We start from the raw sequence: 11,789 nt of genomic DNA on the forward strand, positions 1-11,789 counted from the left end.
TTTAAAAATAGGTACAGTTTCTAAACTCCAGGTAGGAAGAGGGTTGCTACATCCTTGCTGTGTGCTAGATTTTATTACACATGTAACGAGATAGTCACAAATTCTTGAATTTTCACATTAATGCATAATGTTAGAATTCCCGGGCAGTTTGGCCCAGGTCACACAGTAAATGTTAGAGCAGAGACTGAGCCTAGGATGGCTCTCAAAATTGCTATGATTCCATAGTACCCCAGCGCTAAGCCCTGAGATTCACCTCATACTCTCATACACAGAACCATGATTTAGAACAACTTCTGTCTTAATTTGTAAGTCTTTGCTGTCGAATCTTGGTTTGTGTCTTTTGACAGTGAGGTGACCTTCATAGACACTTTGAGCTTGTCAGGGAGTCTCTTCATCACAGAAGCTGAATGTGATTGGCTCCGTGGGCAGGTCCTTAGCCACAGTGATGCTTTTCACAGACAGCATCATGCTGAAGGAAGCTGTCATGTGATCACTGGGGTTCCTCCGGATAGTGGGCCTTGGCATCCTGCCCCACTGGTCGTGGTTCGAGTTGTTTATTTCCACCAGATGATAAGGAGTAGGCGTTTCACCCCTCTATGGAGACCGAAGCGGAAACTTACGGGTTTGATTTTCCATCATCCTAGTGATTATTTACGGTATGATAATCAGCTGGCGAAGGATTCGTGAGTAGGTGGCCGTGTGTTCCCTGTGCCTCTGTGACAGACAGGATCACTCTGCCTCACCTGCACCTTCATTATCCCTCTGGAGAATTTCAGTGTTCAAGCTGCGGGCCCCGCAGCCTTAACAATCTACAGCATCTCTTGAACCAAACAGGTCCCGACTGGTCTTTGCCCTGGTGGGGTGTTGGCTCTGCCTGTCAATCTGTCCAACTTCCTTCTCTAGATTCTTCAATAAATGACACTGAAATGAGGTCAGGCTGCCTGCCCTGGGGTTATGATTGCCATGATGGAACGCCAGACTGAGAGCAAGCTGAGGAGGGAGGGGTTGATTTGGCTTACACTTTCACCTAATAGCCAATCACTGAAGGAAGAAGCCAGGACAAGAACGCAAACAGGGCAGAAACATGGAGGCAGGAGCTGATGCAGAGGCCACAGAGGACTGCTGCTTACTGACTTGCTCCCCATGGCATGCCTAGCCTGCATCCTTATAGAAACCATGACTACCAGCCCAGGGATGGTACCACTCACAATAGCCTGGGCCCTGCCCACCAATCACTAACTAAGAAAATGTCTTACAGGCTTGCCTACAGCCCGATCTTAAGGAGGATTTATTTATTTTTTAGTTTTTAGTTTGAGGCTCTCTCCTCTCACACGACTTCAGCTTGTGTCAAGGTGACATAAAACTATTCAGCATGCTGCACGACAGTTCCTTATTAAACTCTTTTGAAGCACCCAAAGAAGAGCCTGGCTGTCCTCTCTGTTCTCCAGGAGGAGCGAGGGCCCGTGATGGCTTTTCCTTCTTCCCTCGGTTGGGCATTGACATCACCTCTTCTTGCGATAGTTCCTGCACCATTTCCTGTCTGTTTCCTGGAATGAGAGCGATGTTTTCTTTCCTTGTAGGTTCTAAAGTGAGCTGTACTTGGCAACTATCACTGGAATCTCCCTTCCATGTGTCTGGCTGAGCTTCCTCATGGGCTACAGGGATGGGCACAGTGTAAAAGGTCCCGAGAAGAATTTCTCTCCCCAACCTTCCACCTTGAATCCTCATTCACTAAGTAAACGATTATTAAACATGTTCTGTGCGCTGAATATAAATGGAGACACACTGTATGTAACAAGACCAGCAAGTTTCTCTCTTAGACAGAGCTCAGATTCTAGGAAGGGCTTACTGGAGGGTGGAGCAGTCAAGGAGACATTAGGCGAGCAGATGAGGGAAGCAAGATGGTGCCATCTATGAAGAAGACACTGAGAAGGGTGTCAGAGCAAAGCACTGTGAGGCGGGGACCCTGGCCTTAGAAGCAACATCCCTGGAGTGATGCTCAAAGGATATGTGGCAAATGCAGGTAAGATCTTTCGAGGCAAAGGGACCAGCTGGTGCAAAGGCCCCGAGGCGGGACAAGCTTGGTTTGTTCAGAGAACTAAAGGAAAAACTAATTGGGGCAGAGTTCATCAGGGCTTGACAAACAGGAGTGCCTGTGGGGTCAAGACAGAAAGTTTAGATTTCATATCTTCTGTGCGGTAGAGTAGGGTGACGTCTTGTGTTCTTGTGTGAGCATGTGTGTATGTGTGTTCACGTGTGTGAGTGCAGGATCATTGTGCACGGATCACTGGGCACATACCTGATGCACATATACTCATGCATGCAAGAAAAAAACCAGTAATTTAAATGCATGTAAGCAAAACCACTAATTTAAATAATGATATAAAATAAAATACATAAAATAATTCCTTTTAAAAAGAGAGAGATGACAAAAGAGTCTTTAGCACCACTAGATTCCTGAGGGGGGTAAGCGGAGCCTTGGGACTGTCCTCCACAGGGCAAGGATGCTGAAGAGGAGGGAAGAAAACGCTGCAAAGCACGTAAGCCTGCTGACGGGGTTATGACTTTCAAAGCAGGTTCAGTCTTCCTTCAGTATAGAATTGTCACCTACAAGTACAAGGGTCTTGGAGAGTTAGTCAAGTCTTCTGTGTGATCTCGTATTAACTCATTCTACCTACAGTGACTATTTCCAAATACTTTGTGGGGTACCAGCTAGATGACTTCGGCATATTTTGGGGGTGGGTAGGGAAGGAGGGTACTGAACGTGGAGAAATATGGCTGTATTTCCTACAACTACCAAGCTGTATAATAGAGCTTGGAACCCACACAGGATTCTCAAAGTCCTGAGTACCATGCTTTGTTTTTGTTTTTCCCCACTCGGTTCAGTGTTTTTCAAATCTTTCCCTCACCTAAGGCTTGCCCTGACTGTGTAGATCTTTAGTCCATGCTGGTTCCCACTACAATGCTTGCTTAAAGGCAGTTTTCCTGGTGCAGACCAGCAGAATAGGGACACTTTAGCTGAGGCTCAGAGCCCAGGAGCAAAGTTCCAGGTAGTGCTTTACGGTTGCCAACTAATTGGAGTACTTCTGAGTTGAGGCGCCAGCCTGGTAAGGCTGACATCTGTTCTCCTAACAGTCTATTCCACATCCTTTCCAGCCATAGGCAAACCCTGCTCTGTCCTCAACTGCTCCGAGCATCTCTCACCTTTCCTGTCCTAGAGGATCCTTTAAGGTTACCATAGAAACTCTTAGGTTTACTCTTCTGGGATGAGAGATGGGTGGTGATTTCCTTTGGCTCATTCCTACATTTTGTGTTCATTCAAAAATTGTTAGCATTGAACAATCTGAGTCAGTAGCGAGGCTTTGCTTACAGAACGGAGAAGACAAAAGAAATCAGAAGACAGGTTGCAGTTGACCGTAGATAAGGGCAGAGAATGCCATCCCCCCTTCCCTTCACTCTGGTGATGGTAGCTTTACAATGTTATTGCTAAAATGGCTTCTCATCTCTGATTATCCTTCCAGGAAGCCAGAGTTCCTTACTGGTGTCCACAGAGGCCCAGTTCTACAGCTTCTGTCTGGTGCTTCTCTGCCAGAACATGTCTGGTCCAGTTGCATCAAACTGGCCATTCTGTTACCACCCCCATGCCCCCATGCTCCATCCTCCGCATCCTGCCAGGCTCACAGCAGTCTGAAGATCATATAATTGAGCTTTTCGGGTTAGATGTGTTTCTTCCTCTATTTTAGCAGCTTGGTGACCCTAGCAAGCTCTTGCTCATCTAAATAAGATTCAGCATCCCCTTTCCTGAACCTTCAATCCTTACAACTAAACACAATCATGTTAAAATAAGAGGGATTTTTGCCCCCTCAACTATAAGGGGCTTCTAGCAAAATCTGAAGATATTATTATTATTTTTATTGCGATGCTGTGGCTGCCCCTGGTATGGGGTGGGTAAAAACCTGGCCTTTTAACATCCCTCAATGTACCTGACAGACGATTCCTCCCATTTCTGTCCCAATAAAAATCTGACCTCCAAATGTTACCAGTGCCAAGGCTGAGAACCTTAGCTAAAAGGAACAATAAATAACAAGTACATTTTAAAAATTACAAAATAATACATGATCCTTATGGAAAAACTGAAACTACAGATAAGCTAAAAAGGAAAACATAAACCTCTTAGAAAGCCAGAACAGTACATTTTCTGCTTTTGATTATTATTATCTAATGACAAGACATATTAAGAATACATTGAACCCACTCTTACTCCCAGCAAAGCTTATTTATTCTTATTAATTTTTAAAATCCAGCAGACTAAAAAAAAAAGAGTTAGCTGAAGTTTTTATGGGTCATTGGGAGGGAAAAGCAAAGTTTCACATAGGCACTAAGTCTGTCTCTACAGTGCAAAAGATGAATTCTAGATGTATCTCCAGGTAGAGGTGTCACCTGAACTGCAACAAGGATTGGGGATCTCAGGAGCCTCTCCCTCCACCTTTCTCAGGACCTCCCTGGGGGATGACCGGATGTTAGTACAAAGTGGACGCTGAGACCTCCGGACTTTAGGAGGAAGAGCCTGGCCATAGTTGCTATTTTAAAAAGGAAGGCAAATCCGGCCTACACAGGGCCACAAGCCTCTTCTGGTCAGAAAAGCACCGGGGTAGCGAGGGCGCAGGGACGGCTGACACTCGCCAGCTACCCACAACACCCGCCACAGGATCTTAAGACTTCTGGTGAGTGGAACACAGCTTCTGCTCCAATCCAATTGCGCGCAGGACCTGAGACTGCATTAGTTAGGGAAGCAAAACCGGCCTGAGTAGGGCCACAGGCCTCATCCGGCCGGATCAGCACCGGGGTAGCTAGAGCGCAGGGTCGGCTGACACCCGCCAGCTACCCACGACCCCCGCCACAGGATTTTGAGACTGCTGGTGAGTGGAACACAGCTTCTGCTCCAGTCCAATCACGCGGGACCTGAGACTGCTTTGGTTGGGGAGGCAGAAATCCGGCCTACATAGGGCCACAAGCCTCTTCCGGTCAGAAAAGCACCGGCGTAGCTAGGGCGCAGGGTCGGCTGACACTCGCCAGCTACCCACAACACCTGCCACAGGATCTTAAGACTTCTGGAGAGTAGAACACAGCTTCTGCTCCAATCCAATTGCGCGCGGGACCTGAGACTGCATTAGTTAGGGAAGCAGAAAACCGGACTGAGTAGGAGCACAGGCCTCTTCCGGCTGGACCAGCACCGGGGTACTGCCAGCTACCCACGACCCCCGCCACAGGATTTTGAGACTGCTGGTGAGTGGAACACAGCTTCTGCTCCAATCTTTAAACAGTGACAACGACAACAACTAACCCCAGAGATTACCAGATGGCGAAAGGTAAACGTAATAATCTTACTAACAGAAACCAAGACCACTCACCATCATCAGAACCCAGCACTCCCACTTCGCCCAGTCCAGGGCACCCCAACACACCGGAAAAGCTAGACACGGATCTAAAAGCATATCTCCTGATGATGGTAGAGGACTTCAAGAAGGACTTTAATAACACACTTAAAGAAATACAAAGGAACAGTGGTAAACAGGTAGAAGACAATAAAGAGGAAGCACAAAAATCCCTTAAAGAATTGCAGGAGAACACTGTTAAAGAGTTACAAATCCTTAAAGAAAAACAGAATAACCTAATCAAACAGGTAGAAGTCCTTAATGAAAAACAGGAAAACACATCCAAACAGATGATGGAAATGAACAAAACCATACTAGACCTAAAAAGGGAAGTAGACACAATAAAGAAAACCCAAAATGAGGCAACACTGGAGATAGAAACCCTAGGAAAGAAATCTGGAACCATAGATACCAGCATCAGCAACAGAATACAAGAGATGGAAGAGAGAATCTCAGGTGCAGAAGATTCCATAGAAAACATCGGCACAACAATCAAGGAAAATGTAAAATGCAAAAAGATCCTAACTCAAAACATCCATGAAATACAGGACACAATGAGAAGACCAAACCTACGGATAATAGGAGTGGATGAGAATGAAGATTTTCAACTCAAAGGACCAGCAAACATCTTCAACAAAATTATAGAAGAAAACTTCCCAAATCTAAAGAAAGAGATGCCCATGAACATACAAGAAGCCTATAGAACTCCAAATAGACTGGACCAGAAAAGAAATACCTCCCGACACATAATAATCAGAACAACAAATGCTCTAAATAAAGATAGAATACTAAAAGCAGTAAGAGAAAAAGGCCAAGTAACATATAAAGGCAAGCCTATCAGAATTACACCAGATTTTTCACCAGAGACTATGAAAGCCAGAAGATCCTGGACGGATGTTATACAGGCACTAAAAGAACACAAATTCCAGCCCAGGCTACTATACCCAGCCAAACTCTCAATTAACATAGATGGAGAAACCAAAGTATTCCACGACAAAACCAAATTCACACATTATCTCTCCAGGAATCCAGCCCTTCAAAGGATAATAACAGAAAAAAAAACCAATACAAGGACAGGAACCACGCCCTAGAAACAACAAGAAGGTAATCCCTCAACAAACCTAAAAGAAGACAGCCACAAGAACAGAATGCCAACTTTAACAACAAAAATAACAGGAAACAACAATTACTTTTCCTTAATATCTCTTAATATCAATGGACTCAACTCCCCGATAAAAAGACATAGACTAACAAACTGGCTACACAAACAAGACCCAACATTTTGCTGCTTACAGGAAACTCATCTCAGAGAAAAAGATAGACACTACCTCAGAATGAAAGGCTGGAAAACAATTTTCCAAGCAAATGGTATGAAGAAACAAGCTGGAGTAGCCATTCTAATATCTGATAAGATTGACTTCCAACCCAAAGTCATTAAAAAAGACAGGGAGGGACACTTCATACTCATCAAAGGTAAAATCCTCCAAGAGGAACTATCAATCCTGAATATCTATGCTCCAAATACAAAGGCAGCCACATTCATTAAAGAAATTTTAGTAAATCTCAAAGCACAATTTGCACCTCATACAATAATAGTGGGAGACTTCAACACACCACTTTCACCAATGGACAGATCATGGAAACAGAAACTAAACAGGGACACAGAGAAACTAAGAGAAATTATGAATCAAATGGATCTGGCAGATATCTACAGAACATTCTATCCTAAAACAAAAGGATATACCTTCTTCTCAGCACCTCATGGTACCTTCTCCAAAATTGACCACATAATTGGTCACAAAACAGGCCTCAACAGATACAAAAATATTGAAATTGTCCCATGCATCCTATCAGATCACCATGGACTAAGGCTGATCTTCAATAACAAAATAAATAATAGAAAGCCAACCTTCACGTGGAAACTGAACAACACTCTTCTCAATGATACCTTGGTCAAGGAAGGAATAAAGAAAGAAATTAAGGACGTTTTAGAGTTCAATGAAAATGAAGCCACAACATACCCAAACTTATGGGACGCAATGAAAGCATTTCTAAGAGGAAAACTCATAGCTCTGAGTGCCTCCAAAAGGAAACTAGAGAGAGCACACATTAGCAGCTTGACAACATACCTAAAAGCACTAGAACAAAAGGAAGCAAATTCACCTAAGAGGACTAGACGGCAGGAAATAATCAAACTCAGGGGCGAAATCAACCAAGTGGAAACAAGAAAAACTATTCAAAGAATCAACCAATCAAGGAGCTGGTTCTTTGAGAAAATCAACAAGATAGATAAACCCTTAGCCAGACTCACTAGAGGGCACAGGGAAAGCATCCTAATTAACAAAATCAGAAATGAAAAAGGAGACATAACAACAGATCCTGAAGACATCCAAAACACCATCAGATCCTTCTACCAAAGGCTATACTCAACAAAACTGGAGAACCTGGATGAAATGGAGAAGTTCCTAGACAGATACCAGGTACCAAAGTTGAATCAAGATCAGGTTAATGATCTAAACAGCCCTATATCCCCCAAAGAAATAGAAGCAGTCATTAATAGTCTTCCAACTAAAAAAAGCCCAGGACCAGATGGGTTTAGTGCAGAGTTCTATCAGACCTTCAAAGAAGATCTAATCCCAGTTCTTCACAAACTATTCCACAAAATAGAAACAGAAGGTACTCTACCCAACTCATTCTATGAAGCCACAATTACTCTGATACCTAAACCACAAAAAGACCCAACAAAGATAGAAAACTTCAGACCAATATCCCTTATGAATATTGATGCACAAATCCTCAATAAAGTTCTTGCTAACCGAATCCAAGAACACATCAAAACAATCATCCATCCTGACCAAGTAGGTTTCATCCCAGGGATGCAGGGATGGTTCAATATACGGAAATCCATCAATGTAATCCAGTATATAAACAAACTCAAAGACAAAAACCACATGGTCATCTCGTTAGATGCGGAAAAAGCATTTGACAAGATCCAACACCCATTCATGATAAAAGTCTTGGAAAGATCAGGAATTCAAGGCCCATACCTAAACATGATAAAAGCAATCTACAGCAAACCAGTAGCCAACATCAAAGTAAATGGTGAGAAGCTTGAAGCAATCCCTCTAAAATCAAGGACTAGACAAGGCTGTCCACTTTCTCCATACCTATTCAACATTGTACTTGAAGTCCTAGCCAGAGCAATTCGACAACAAAAGGAGATCAAAGGGATACAAATTGGAAAAGATGAAGTCAAAATATCACTCTTTGCAGATGATATGATAGTATATATAAGTGACCCTAAAAATTCCATCAGAGAACTCCTAAGCCTGATAAACAGCTTCGGTGAAGTAGCTGGATATAAAATTAACTCAAACAAATCAATGGCCTTTCTCTACACAAAGAATAAACAGGCTGAGAAAGAAATTAGGGAAACAACACCCTTCTCAATAGTCACAAATAATATTAAATATCTTGGTGTGACTCTAACTAAGGAAGTGAAAGATCTGTATAATAAAAACTTCAAGTCTCTGAAGAAAGAAATTATAGAAGATCTCAGAAGATGGAAAGATCTCCCATGCTCATGGATTGGCAGGATCAACATTGTAAAAATGGCTATCTTGCCAAAAGCAATCTACAGATTCAATGCAATCCCCATCAAAATTCCAAATCAATTCTTTAACGAATTAGAAAGTGCAATCTGCAAATTCATCTGGAATAACAAAAAACCTAGGATAGCAAAAACTCTTCTCAAGGATAAAAGAACCTCTGGTGGAATCACCATGCCGGACCTAAAGCTCTACTACAGAGCAATTGTGATAAAAACTGCATGGTACTGGTATAGTGACAGACAAATAGACCAATGGAATAGAATTGAAGACCCAGAAATGAACCCACACACCTACGGTCACTTGATCTTCGACAAGGGAGCTAAAAACATCCAGTGGAAGAAAGACAGCATTTTCAACAAATGGTGCTGGCACAACTGGTTGTTAACATGTAGAAGAATGCAATCGATCCATTCCTATCTCCTTGTACTAAGGTCAAGTCTAAGTGGATCAAGGAACTTCACATAAAACCAGAGACACTGAAACTTATAGAGGAGAAAGTGGGGAAAAGCCTTGAAGATATGGGCACAGGGGAAAAAAATTCCTGAATAGAACAGTAATGGCTTGTGCTGTAAGATCGAGAATTGACAAGTGGGACCTCATGAAACTACAAAGCTTCTGCAAGGCTAAAGACACCATCAATAAGACAAAAAAACACCAACAGATTGGGAAAGGATCTTCACCTATCCTAAATCAGATAAGGGACTAATATCCAATATATATAAAGAACTCAAGAAGGTGGACTCCAGAAAGTCAAATAACCCCATTAAAAATGGGGCTCAGAACTGAACAAAGAATTCTCACCTGAGGAATACCGAATGGCAGAGAAACACCTGAAAAAATGTTCAACATCCTTAATCATCAGGGAAGTGCAAATCAAAACAACCCTGAGATTCCACCTCACACCAGTCAGAATGGCTAAGATCAAAAATTCAGGTGACAGCAGATGCTGGCGAGGATGTGGAGAAAGAGGAACACTCCTCCATTGTTGGTGGGATTGCAAGCTTGTACAACCACTCTGGAAATCAGTCTGGCGGTTCCTCAGAAAATTGGACATAGTACTACCGGAGGATCCAGCAATACCTCTCCTGGGCATATATCCGGAAGATGTCCCAACCGGTAAAAAGGACACATGCTCCACTATGTTCATAGCAGCCCTATTTATAATAGCCAGAAGCTGGAAAGAACCCAGATGTCCCTCAACAGAGGAATGGATACAGAAATTATGGTACATTTACACAATGGAGTACTACTCAGCTATTAAAAAGAATGAATTTATGAAATTCATAGCCAAATGGATGGACCTGGAGGGCATCATCTTGAGTGAAGTAATACAATCACAAAAGAACTCACACAATATGTATTCACTGATAAGTGGATATTAGCCCAAAACTAAGGATACCCAAGATATAAGATACAATTTGCTAAACGCATGAAACTCAAGAAGAATGAAGACCAAAGTGTGGACACTGTGCACCTTCTTAGAATTGGGAACAAAACACCCAGGGAAGGAGTTACAGAGACAAAGTTCATAGCTGTGATGAAAGGATGGACCATTTAGAGACTGCTGTATCCAGGGATCCATCCCATAATCAGCTTCTAAACGCTGACACCATTGCATACACTAGCAAGATTTTGCTGAAAGGACCCAAATATAGCTGTCTCTTGTGAGACGATGCCGGGGCCTAGCAAACACAGGAGTGGATGTTCACAGTCAGCTATTGGATGTATCACAGGGCTCCCAATGGAGAAGCTAGAGAAAGTACCCAAGGAGCTAAAGGGATCTGCAACCCTATTGTTGGAACAACATGATGTACTAACCAGAACCCCGGAGCTCTTGTCTCTAGCTGCATATGTATCGAAAGATGGCCTAGTCGGCCATCAATGGAAAGAGAGGCCCATTGGACTTGCAAACTTTATATGCCCCAATATAGGGGAATGCCAGGGCCAAAAGAATGGGAATGGGTGGGTAGGGAAGTGGGGGGCGCTATGGGGGACTTTTGGGATAGCATTGGAAATGTAATTGAGGAAAATATGTAATAAAAATATTAAAAATTAAAAAAAAGAAATGTAAATGAAGAAATTATCTAATAAAATTTTGAAAAAAAAAATAAAAAAATAAAAAGGAAGGCATTTAAAAGAGTAAGATGCTAAAATAATGGCTCATGGAAGAGAAGACGCCCTTTTGTAAGAAACCTGAGAGGATGTGACAGCAAGCCAAGCATGTCTCTGTGTGACGTTTGGCTGCCTGGGGACCCAGGAAAGTGGGCAGCTTCATGTATGCATGATAAAGTGGACATCTATAGGACTGTGTCTGGCAGCAACTGAAAAGTTAAGATGACTGTGGCTGACGTGTGTGGTCAGGCAAGAAGTGAGCTCAGAGCCCCTCTGTTGGCTGGAGTAGCTCTGAGAAGGGAAGGATGGAGAGGACAGAATGGATTCCATGAGACGCCTGAAGCTTCTGTCTGTGAAGCTCCTGTCTGTCGAGTCTGCTCTCGACCAGCAAGAACGACACAGTCGGATTCTTCTCAACAGCCTTTATTGCAGGAACGCCTTGATGCTTCTACGGACCGGGGCGCCCAGGTAGCCCTGCTTATATGCACCCCAGCACAGGAGAAGGCTCCGTGGCCCCCTGGGATTGGTCAGTCTGCCAGCACCCAATTTGCATGCACCCGCTAGGGAGGGTTTGGCGCCAAATTCGAATTGACGCCTGTGCAGTGGTGTTGTTTATGACAACGGCAACCGG

The sequence above is a fragment of the Mus caroli genome, unplaced genomic scaffold, assembly GCF_978045245.1.
Source record: "Mus caroli unplaced genomic scaffold, Mus_caroli_1 scaffold_7, whole genome shotgun sequence".
In the NCBI taxonomy this organism is placed as follows: domain Eukaryota; kingdom Metazoa; phylum Chordata; class Mammalia; order Rodentia; family Muridae; genus Mus; species Mus caroli.